Source organism: Sceloporus undulatus, chromosome 3, assembly GCF_019175285.1.
Source record: "Sceloporus undulatus isolate JIND9_A2432 ecotype Alabama chromosome 3, SceUnd_v1.1, whole genome shotgun sequence".
Taxonomy (NCBI): Eukaryota; Metazoa; Chordata; class Lepidosauria; order Squamata; family Phrynosomatidae; genus Sceloporus; species Sceloporus undulatus.
The window spans coordinates 10,100,374-10,112,156 of record NC_056524.1 but is presented as its reverse complement, the minus strand read 5'-3'; positions in this window follow the sequence as shown (position 1 = coordinate 10,112,156).

The window sequence follows — 11,783 nt, the reverse complement described above, 5'->3', positions numbered from 1 at the left end:
ACATGGGGCAACCCTTATACCAAACTCGGAAGCTGCAAATGGTGCAGCTTCCGAGTTTGGTATAAGGGTTGCCCCATGTAGAGTACATTGCAGAAATCCAGTCTCGAAGTTACCAGAGCATGTACAACAGTTTCTAGGTCCCTCTGGGCCAGGTATGGGCGCAGCTGGCGAATAAGCCGAAGCTGATGACAGGTGCTCCTGACCGTCGCATTCACCTGAGCAGTCTGTAAGCCACATTTTAAAAAAATAGGGCTGAAAAGTTTCCTCCACAATTGCATTTAGTTTAATCCAACATCCTTTTGAAACCCCCCCCACCCCCACCCCCCATACACCATAGCAAGTCAGATGCATCTGCAGAGAATGAAGGCACAAACTTTCTCCTGTGCTTAAACCACAACATTGATAATGGTAATGGTTTTTGCCATTATTCTAACCATCTCCAAGAATGATGCAGAACCCTCATAAAAACACATCATATAATCAATAGAAATGGATGGCTAACACACAATTTCTAACAGCAATAACAACATGTACCACATTTTGAAAAAATAAGTAAACAGAAATCTAGAAGCAGATAGCAGTTATGTCTTTAAAAAGGCTTTGTTAACTAGGAACTCCCAAATTTGGAATCTTATCCTAACCTGTACCAAAGTCTTTCTAAAACTGTTTGGCAATATTTTTGCAACAAAAATTGTGAGTTGTTATCTTTTTATTTCAATTTTGGGGGGTCTTGCAAAATGTGACCATTTTGTTGTACAGATTTGAAGGGGGATTCTAAATTTCAGGGTTTGCTGTTAACAAAGCTTCTTAAAAGGGGGTATTGGACAGCAGCAAAAGGTGCAAGAAAGGGCAATGCAAAAAACTCAGGAAACTATAAGGAAAGTTTGAAACATTTGGTGCTTTTTACTTTCAACAAAAGGCAGAAGGAAGGAGTGACATGATAATGATAAAGAAAATGGGGACTGAGTGGAGAAAGTCAACAGGGAGTAGAAAGACCTCAGGTTTGTTTCTGAACCTATATTATTACCTATACTGTATTGTCCAGATTGTCAGCACTGAACATAATGGGAAATCAAAGTGCTGGATGGCTTACAAACTGCAGCCAAGGGGCTGACAGGTAGAAAGGTCAAATGACAAGACCCATGGGGTCTGGGTAAGGTCTTGACCTGGGTACTACTGATGTCTTTGGCACCAGAGTGGATGGGATGCTAATGCTATTCAGAGATCTTGGTTGAAATCAATAGTGTCATTGGGGTCGGTGTCACCTCAGGCTGCCTGCACCCCCAGCTGCCCTCCTCCATCAACCAGGCCACCTTTGCCATGATGATGATGGGCTTCTTCTGCCTGACCCCCTTTTGCAGGTCTGGCAGAGCTGCTGGGTGAGTAGGAGAGGGATGTGAGTCACTTTCCCATCCAGCCAGCAGAGCCAGCACACCCAGAAGGCAGCCTCATCCCACCAACTCCACCTGATAGAGGTGGGCTGCTCCTGCCACCCAACACCTTTTCCCCCACTTCGCCAGCAGCTATGCTAGACTTGGAATGAGCTGATGGGTAGCAGCTGTAGCCCACCCCCATCAACAGGCACAGCTGATGGATGGCAGAGGTGCTCTGGCTGGTGGAGGGGGGCATCTGGGAGAGCGCTTGTGTAGTACTATTAGGAGATAATGGTGCCACTCTATTCTGCTTTGGTCAGGAATACTGTGTCCCATTCTGGACACCACAATTAAAAGGCATGTTGACCAGTTGGAGCATGTTCAGAAGAGGGGCACCATAAATGGTGAAGGGTCTGGAAACCATGTCCTATGAGGAGAGACTGAGGGAGCTGGGTATGTTTAGCCTGGAGAAGAATTGGTTAAGAGGTGATATGATAGTCCTGTTTAAGCATTTGAAGGGGTGTCACATTAAGATGGAGCAAGCTTGTTTTCAATAAATAATAAATAATACAAGCTTTATTTTTACCCTGCTTCTCTGTCACAAGGACTGTCAAAGCGGTTTACAATTAAAACATTCCATACAATACAATACAATACATAATATCCCTCTCTTCCCTCCTTTTTTGCATCCATTGTTCTGAACACAGAACAATGGATGCAAGCTACAGTAAAAGAGATTACACCTCAACATTAGGAGGAACTCCCTGACAGGAAGAGCTGTTTGACAATGGAACACACTTCCTCAGAGAGTGGTGGAGTCTCCCTCCTTGGAGGTCTTTAAACAAAGGGTGGATGGCCATCTCTCGGGGGTGCTTTGATTGTAAGTTCCTGCATGGCAGGGGTTTGGACTGGCTGGCCCTTGTGGTCTCTTCCAACTCTATGTTTCTATGATTCTATGGTTCTATGTGTCACCTGGTGTGGTCAGAACCACCCTGTACTCCACTTGTGATGCTCCTGATTGAAATGTATGTCATCCCAAAGTCAGGAAACACTACTTTAGGTCCTGGGGTCCTCATACTCATAATGACCAAGTGGCTGGAGGATTATGGAAAATAACACTCCAAAAAGTAATATTTCTGACCTTTGTTCAGTTCTGCTTCAAGGTATGCTGTTGACTTCACTGAGCATATGGGTCAAACACATTATTTTGTTCAAATGTGACCTTTACTGATGAGTGGATAATCTCCTATTAAAAGTAGTGTTTTGGATAACACATTACATTTATTCTGGGTGAAGGAGAATGGAATGCAGACCTTCAAGTCTTTTACCTAACATCAAGTGCCTTTTAGCATATTTAAAGAATTTTAAGCACAAGGTGGCAGTGTTACTAATCATTTTTCTATAGTAATGCCTCACTAAATTAGTCGTATGTTACATCTCAGTGTGTATGTCTTCCTCCCACTTACTCTGCAAGATTTCAGAATACATCTTTTCACCTCCATAATAATTCTCTATGTGTGTAAAATATGATCTGGTGGAAAATCAGGATTAGCCATGTTTAACCAAGTCAAATGAATTCTAGAGCTATATCCTCACATAATATACATATGTCCTGAGACTTATTTCATGATGAAGAGCCATGTTAAATTTGGGTTATTAAAAGGAATTTTAAATACTGTATATATTCTCTATTATTTGTTTCATATTTTAAAATGGATTTCCTGACAGTTGGAAATAATAAAGCAGCAGGCCTTTTAAAAAGTTTTCTTCCAGTATTTGAACATATTGTTTTCTGGACATTAAACATGTTTTCTGCAATCCAAAATGTATATTTTTTCCCTAGGATTTCATAGGATGGAGCCATCACAGTTAAAGCAATATCAAACTTCATTAATTCTGAAGTGGTACTATCCATCATAACTAGATGGATACACATATTATAACTTCCTTCATTACTATCCTGAGTTGGTTCTACAGCTGTGACAAACATTCTCCTTTTCATTGTGGGCAGAGAAGTTGAGTATGGGAGGAGGCTGGAAGAGTGAAAATTCTTAGACAATTTCTGAAATATCCCTTTCTGGGAAATTTTGATTCAGCTCTAAGGAAACTAAAGCTCTGAACCTCTGGCTCAAACCCTGTGCTCAAGTAGAAGCTCTGAGCACATTCACAACCCTTAGGTTTCTTTCCCTGAGCAGCAGGGCATGGCTACAGAAATCAAGTGGCACCTCAAACTTAGTTACAGTTGAATTGTGTGTACTATAAGATAAAATAATAAAATAAAGAAGCACATATAACTCAACTCCTTTTTGTGTATGTATTCTTTTTTGAAAAAGGAGGAATAAAATGAAGAGGAATAAACTCATTAAAAAAGGAATGTCTAAGGATGTCACTAATGAGTGATGGGAAGCAAGAAAGACAATGGCGTCTGATAGGTCTTCAGATCCTTTTCATCCAAAATGAATAGAGAAGAAAAGCCTGATGAGCCATGACAGGAAATGGGATTTTTTAAAAAATGAAGTTGGTCACATTCTTTAAAAACAGAGAAAAACTTTGGTGCTTGCATTTTTGTACAGTGTGATCTTTGCAGTATAGCATTCTAGCATCTGAGGCGCCTGTCGCACTGCTGAAATAAAGCAGTTATACACCACTTCAGCTGCCATGACTCAGTGCTATAGAATTCTGGGATTTGTAGTTTGAGGGGCACCAGAGCTCTCTTGCAGGGATGGCTAAATACCTCATAAAACTACACTTCTAATATCCCTTTGAGCACTTCCTAAAGTGGGTGTTGTTGGGGCATACCAGTGTATTATATGAGAGGCTATAACAAAGTATTGTTTGTTGTTATTATGTCTTAGTTCCATGATATTTTTTTTCCCAGAAGAACTTAGAAAAGTTACTTTTTGGATGAGAGCTCCCAAAATTATTTACCAGAATCACCAAAATTCTTCATCAGCATCATCACCCATGGTGTTATGAGAGTTATAGTCCAAAACAACAACAACAACAACAACAACAACAATGGAATAGAGGGCATGTTTATCAAATTTGCAGATGACACCAAATTAGGAGGAATAGCTAATGCCCCAAAACTAACAAAATGAATTTCAACAAGGAGAAATGTAAGGTACTGCACTTAGGTACTGCACTTAGGGAGAAAAAAAATGAAATGCATAGATATAGGATGGGGGACACCTGGATGAATGAAACTACATGTGAAAGGGATCTAGGAGTCCAAGTAGACCACAAGATGAACATAAGTCAACAGTGCAATACAGCAGTTAAAAAGGCCAATATAATTCTACATTGCATTGGTACAAATATAGTGCTTAGATTCAGGGAAGTAATAGTGCCATTCTATTCTGCTTTGGTCAGACCTCACCTGGTATATTATGTCCAGTTCTGGGCACCACAATTCAAATAGGATGTTGACAAGCTGGAGCACATCCTGAGGAGGGTGACCAAAATGCTGAAGGGTCTGGAATGAGGAGAGACTTAGAGAGCTGGACCTGTTTAGCTTGGAGAAGAGATGTTAAGAGGTGATATAATAGCCCATATTTGAAGTGGTGTCATATTGAGGCTGGAGCAAGCTTGTTTTCTGCTGCTCCAGAGACTAGGGTCCAGAACAATGGATTCAAACTACAGGAAAAGAGATTCCACCACAACATTAGGAAGAACTTCCAGACAGTCAGAGCAGTTGAACAGTGGAACACACTCCCTTGGAGAGTGGCAGAGTCCCCTCCTTTGGAGATTTTTAAACTAAGGCTGGATGGCTATCTGTCAGGGTGCTTTGAATGTGTGTTCCTGCATGGCAAGGGCTTGGATTCTATGATTCTATGACTTCTTCAAGCAATTATTTTTGGGAAACTGTTACTATCTTTGAAACACTCCTTGTATCTCCAAGAGGTAGCCAATACATTAATATTTCCTGCAAATATGGAATCATCATTCTCTCTGCTACTAAGCTTGATCGGTTGATACAGAACAAAATTAAGGTGGAAACATCCATTACGCAAGTGTTTCCAAGCAGGCAAGTGTTTCCAAATGTGTCACCTTTTGGCCTGGGCACCTCTGGCCAAGTGGCTGTCATTTGAATACAATTTGGAACTGTATCAACTAATCACCACCTCATAATTGCATTTGGGAGGAAGAAAAGGGAAATTACATGGAGTGATGGGTTCTCATTAAGCTTCCGCCAGCAGCAGAATATAGAACTCACATTACTGTACCTTAAGAGTATAACAACAGCAGCATATTTTTTGCCCCAAAGCAATCACACAGTTTCAACTTTTTACCTCCTTTAGTATGTGAAGTACATCATGTCATAGTATCAGTAATACAGTATGTGGTTTAGTTATAACAAAATGATTCAGGCTGTTACAAAGAATGTTTACAGGTGTATGCCACTCTCTGTATTCTGGTTTCATCAGTTTTCTTATGATGATCTTCCTCTTATACTGGGTAGACACTGGCCAGTATTCAACTACTTAGGACTTGTTTGCACTGCCCAGGAAATTTCTGGAGTATCTTGGCCTCAGAACTGCCCTGCTACACCCCCATTACATTGGCCTCTATCCTTGAGCCACGGTGGCTGTCTGCATAGGTGCCTCACAGAGCCACCAGATGCACCTGCATGGGTCACTCACTTCTGATATCAGAATGAGGGATCCAGCAATCCAGTGTATGATGTCCTGGGTTTAGTGCAGGGCATGCTAGACATTGCCCATAGTACCTGCACTGGAGCTGGGATTTGGGACATGCATTGTCCAAATAGAATAACATCAAAATGTGGAGGAAGATGGGCCTTTTGGTCCATCTAGTCAAACCCTTTGTTAAACATACTTAACTAAATAACCTCCCCTGGCCTGATCCTCCCCCAGACTTGATGGAAACACCATTCACTTGTGCTCCCATTGCCAGCAGAATGGATATCCTTTCCCCCATGCAACTGATGGCTGGCAATGTAGATGTGGGGGGTAGAGTTACAGCTGTGGCAGTAGTATCACGACCATGACTAAGTAATGGTTATGAAAACAGAGCAGTTAGTGATGTGTCACCTGTTCCTTGCTAGAATGTTTACTACACAACCAGTGTCAAGACATTTGTAGCATTACAACATAACAGTAATGCAGTTCCATCCTTCCTTTGAATGGCCATAGTTGTGGGTGCAGAATTGAAACCTTCAGGGCCATATATTGACTCAGCTCCTACACTGAGTCGATGGAGCATACTTGTATATTGATGGACCTGCATGATGACTGCCTCTGTTACCCAAAATGCAAGGATCCCAAGAGGGCACTCATGATCAATGTACAAAGGGGGAATTTAATTAGCTCAACTGAAAGCTGTGAGAGGGCTTCAGGCAGTTATTGTATAGACCTATGTATAACGGTTCTGAGAACTGATCTCCAGAATGCAAGTTCCAAATTGTTTTTATTTAAAAATAAAGGAATCACCAGTCATGCACACAATCAAGAACTAGTGATACAATGGTGCTTGCTGATTTAGAGGTTTTTAACAGAAGGAACTACTGTACCTGTTTCAGAGGGACCCTGCATGGAGGGGTGGTCTTAGGGTAACACCTCTTTAGTGGCAACCAGAGTGTGGACAGATGGTGTTTCTATTCTATTCAAGATCACAATGATCAGATACAAGACTTCTGTTACACTTCCTTGTCTCAGCCTATGCATTCATATTTTCACACTCCAGTCACCAGCAAAGTGGATTTCCTTCTCTCCACATTGCTGATTCCCAGTAAAGTAGTTTGGGAGAGCAATTATAACCATGACAATAGTCCAATGATGGTGCCTACATAGGGACTATGAGTATGGATCTACTGTGGACGCATAATTCCATGTTATGTATCTGTACTTCTGATTATGAATTCCGGACAACATTCCGGTAGTGTTAGACTAAAAATGTTCTCTGCCAGAGAAAAGGAATCATAACCTTTGGGGAGAACATTAGATGTGATCATGGTGTGCTTTCTGAACAATAGACAATAAATTCCAAGGCCTGGTGCTAGTTCTGATAAATAATTTCCTTGGGACTTGAAGCTTTCTTACAATAATTTAAACAGGGACTTCCTTGCGACTTGCACAATTCATGCTGTCTCTGGGGTCTTGCTAGTGTGTCATTCCCCTTTGCAAAGTCATTTAGATGGCGGATGTTTCAGAAGCTGCAAAGGGACGAGGGAACTGGGGAGCAGCCATAATCATAAAGAGTGGGCAGTGGGCAGAAGACTTTGGTATGGTGTTGTTATTGCCTTGTTGCAACTTAGGTTTTTGTATTCTGCTGCTGTTGCAGATAAAGGTTGAGAGGCGAGAACTATAAAAAGTTCACCGTGGGAGATGCAAATTTATTCCAGCCTCGTTTGGTTCTTCAATGTTCCAGACAACTGATAATTTATGACTAGAAAGGACAATTATACACCTCTCCAATCTGTACTGTCCGTGTTCCTTGCTTACTTTTTAATTGCCAACAAACACCAGACACTTAGGCAGACCCTCAGAAAATAATCCTTCATACTATCAAGAGTTTACTGTAGAACAGGACTCGTGAGAGAGAGAGAGAGAGAGAGAGAGAGAGAGAGAGAGAGAGAGAGAGAGAGCTTATTGTGGTGCCTTTTTTATGAGTGGAAAAAAGTACCTTTAATTACAGGTGAGGGAAGCCATTGAATAAAGGGAGGAGATGTGTTGGCTCTCAGTGACTGAAGTGAATATGCTGGCCTGGGAGCATCTCCAGTTATTTTTTCTCAAATTGAGATGTCATTGAAAATGATTAGCTGTATTAAACTGCAAAGGTTTTGTAGTAATGAACTGAGGGGAGGAGATGCATGCTCTCCAAGCTGTTGTGTGCATAGAAAAGAAAATGAAATTATCTTTATTTCTCTATTATAGCAGGTTCTTATTTCTGCAAGACATATAAATGTGTCTTTTGAGCCTCTGGCACAATGGAGTTTGCTTTCCAAAATGGAGGAAAGTCCTTTCACCAAAGTCTAGCCTTTGACTTCACATCTAGGGCTTGTTTCTACTGAGGAGTTTATCACATGAATTTGAAAACTGTCTCAAGCCTCCCAGCCTGCAGCCTAGACACGGGATGGAATCGGGGATTATTGCATGCTAAATCGCCACCCGCTATCAGCCTGTTTCCCAGACGCATTCTGTCAGCACTTTTTAGAAGCTGGAAAGCTTTTGATGTCAAAAAAAGTGCTGGCAGAGTATGGCTGGAACCTGGCTTGGACCCAGGCTGATGGCGGGCAATGATTAGGTGGCGATTTAGCATGCAATAATCCCTGCCTCCATCCCGTGTCCCAGCTGAAGCCAGGGAGACTTGAGACAGTTTTCAAATTCATATGATAAGCTCCTGAATTTCAATTTCTCTTAGGGTGCATCTACACTGTAGCAAGAATGCAGTTTGGCATCACTTTAACAGCCATGTCTGAATCCTACAGAATCCTGAGATTTATAGTTTTTGTGAGACATCAGCACTTTTTGTCAGAGGAAGCAAAAGACCTTGTAAAACTACAAATTCCAGGATTTCATAGGATGGAGCTACAGCACCTAAAGTAGTGTCAAACAGCATTCTTTCTACAGTGTAGATGTACCCCTAGCATAGAAGGATAAGTGATAAGATTGACCTGGGATGCTGAATAGCATCTTCCTCTTCCTCTTAGGCCTTGTCTAAACTAGCAACTAGTGTTGATTCAATCAGCTAACTTTAATGTCATTTTGGGCTGTTTCTTCCCATTTCCAACACACTCTTTGTAAAAATGCATTGATTATTAATTACCATGCTGAATAGATCTCACCCACCCACTTCACACAGAACCAGAGAGTCTTCTGTCACCTTAAACCGAACAATCTCTATCTCCCACCTCCTTTTCTCTTTTCCACTGCCTCTCTCCTCCCCTCCCTGTGCAGAGAAATTCTGCAAAACAGAGGTAGAGATGGTCTCTTCTTCTATCCTCTTTCCTTTTCTCCTCTGTTTGTGCAGGCACATGTGGATGTGTGCATGTATGTGCACACACAGCACTGCAGCTCTAACTTAAAATGTGAAGGAGAAGGAGAAGGAGAAGAGGAACAAAAAAAGAGAAAGCAAAAAACAAACAAACACTAGGGCTTCATCTGCACTGCAGCAATAATACAATTTGACACCACTTTAACTGTCATGGCTCAATACTATAGAGTTATGGGATTTATACTTTTGTGAGTTATTTAGCTTTCTCTGTCAGAGCACTCTGACACAAAAAGTTACAAATCCCAGAATTCCATAGCATTGAGTCAAAGCAGTGTCAAACTGCATTATTGCTGCAGTGCAGACTATGACTAAGAAGCACTGATTTTCCCCTGATGGCATGAACCAAAAGACTTGGGAAAGGATGTAGAAAAACCTGAAATGCCCTGCAACTACCAATTTATTGTCTAGATCTTTGAAACAATTGTGGCATCTCTTAGTTGCTTATTGGCAAGGATTGACCTCTGATGAGCACCATGGGGAGAAGCTTCTATCTCTGTTCCACAATGGTATGAACTTTTTGACTTTGGAACAGATAGGCTCAGAAAACCATGGAAACACCTTTGGGAGCCCTCCCCCCTTAAAGTAGAACCTGGGTAACTAGTTAATGGTGGCACTGTGATAGTGGATTTCATGAACTGGAAGGGATTTGAAGTAGATGTACTCAATATTATGCTTCTATGGTATATGACTTACCAGGGGTAGCAGAATACAATGCAGTCTTATACTATTTATAAATAATAATACAGTGTGCCCGCGCCATATGCAGGTGCACTATACGCGGCTTCCAGATTACTCAGAAGCCACATGGCAAGAAAAACAATGGCGTGCGCGCACCTACTCTGCCGCATGTGTGTGGCTCATTGATTCCAAAGGGATGCAAGCATTTGTGGATTTCCCCTTGTGTGAGGGGTGTGTGTGTGAAATGGATCCCTCGTGTAAGGGGAGGACCCACTGTAATAATAACATTTTATTTCTATCCTGTTTTTCTGTTAACAAACAATCAAAGTGGCTTACAATAAAACCATTTCGATATTCTATCTATCTATCTATCTATCTATCTATCTATCTATCTATCTAATTTATATCCTTATTTCCTTTCCAATAGACCAAGCAATGCACCACAGTGACAGCCACACTGGGCAGCAGAGCAAAATGTGTGTGCCAACAGCCACCTGGTGTTGGAATGGTAATGAGGGGATCAATACACCCTCTGGGTTTCTCCCAAGTTGTCCTGCCCAATGCAGGCACCACTCACGAGGCCTTTAAAGGGTGCAAGGGACATCAATGGGTCCCTTCACTGGTTGAACCCCCCTCCATGTATGAGGCCATAATCAAAGAAAGCCCCTAGACAGAGAGACAACATAGAAAACAGACTTTGATCATATCAGGCTCTTTGACCTTTTAGCAGGACCTTCAAGGCCTTAAACAGAGGTCTTTCTCATCATCTGATACCAGAGTTCCTTTTTAGATGTTCCAGGTATCAAACATGAGACCTTCTACAGACAAAGTATCTATTCTGCCAATGAACTTTCAACTCAGAAAGCTTGCCATTGATTTTTGCTTTGAGGAAAAACAAACAAACCAACTCTGGAGCATTTGCAAAGACTGTAGTGCATCTCTGTGCATCTCTCATATAGCAAGGCACAGGTTTCTTTCCCCACTACTGTGGTTAAGCTGCAGTAGTAAAGAAATAATCATGCCAATAGTGTAATATAATATAAATCAGTCTTCGAAAGTAATATTGTTTGTATACCATCTTGCTTTGCGGCTTGCATTTCAAATGTTCTGGAGCATTGACACTATTAGATCATTCATATTTGCACATCTACTTTCCTTCTCTATACGTGTGTGTGTGTGTGTGACTTGCTTTTTCTTTTTACAAGTTTTGTAATCAAAACTTTGCTGCCTTCTACTCTATCATTATGAACCTGAAGGTGTTGAGGATTAGTGGGCCTTGCTGGTAATGGAAATTGCAGAGAACACTAAAAGCATTGCTGCTGTTTCTCAAAGGTGCCATTTGCATTTTAAAGCTCTTGTAAAACCACATTAATATTCATTTTCTCGTCATTCTGATGGTGCCTTTTCTTGATTGTGATTGTTCTTTTTCCTTTCTCCTCTTTAAAACAAAACTATCACCTTTTCCATGGTGTCCTTAGTGATCTTTAACCTCACTGAGAAAGGTCCCCCCCATCCATGGCATACGAGTTATAGCATCCACAAAATCATAGATAGAAATAAATGTTATCCAGGGGCACCATAATCCATATTGGCCATACGGCAAAGTACAATAACAATCAAAATCAACAAAATAGTGATATCTTTATGGGGACAATCAAAATACACAAAATGCATCATCAAGGTTTCAAACTTGCACTGGCTTCTTCCTCAGGCAAA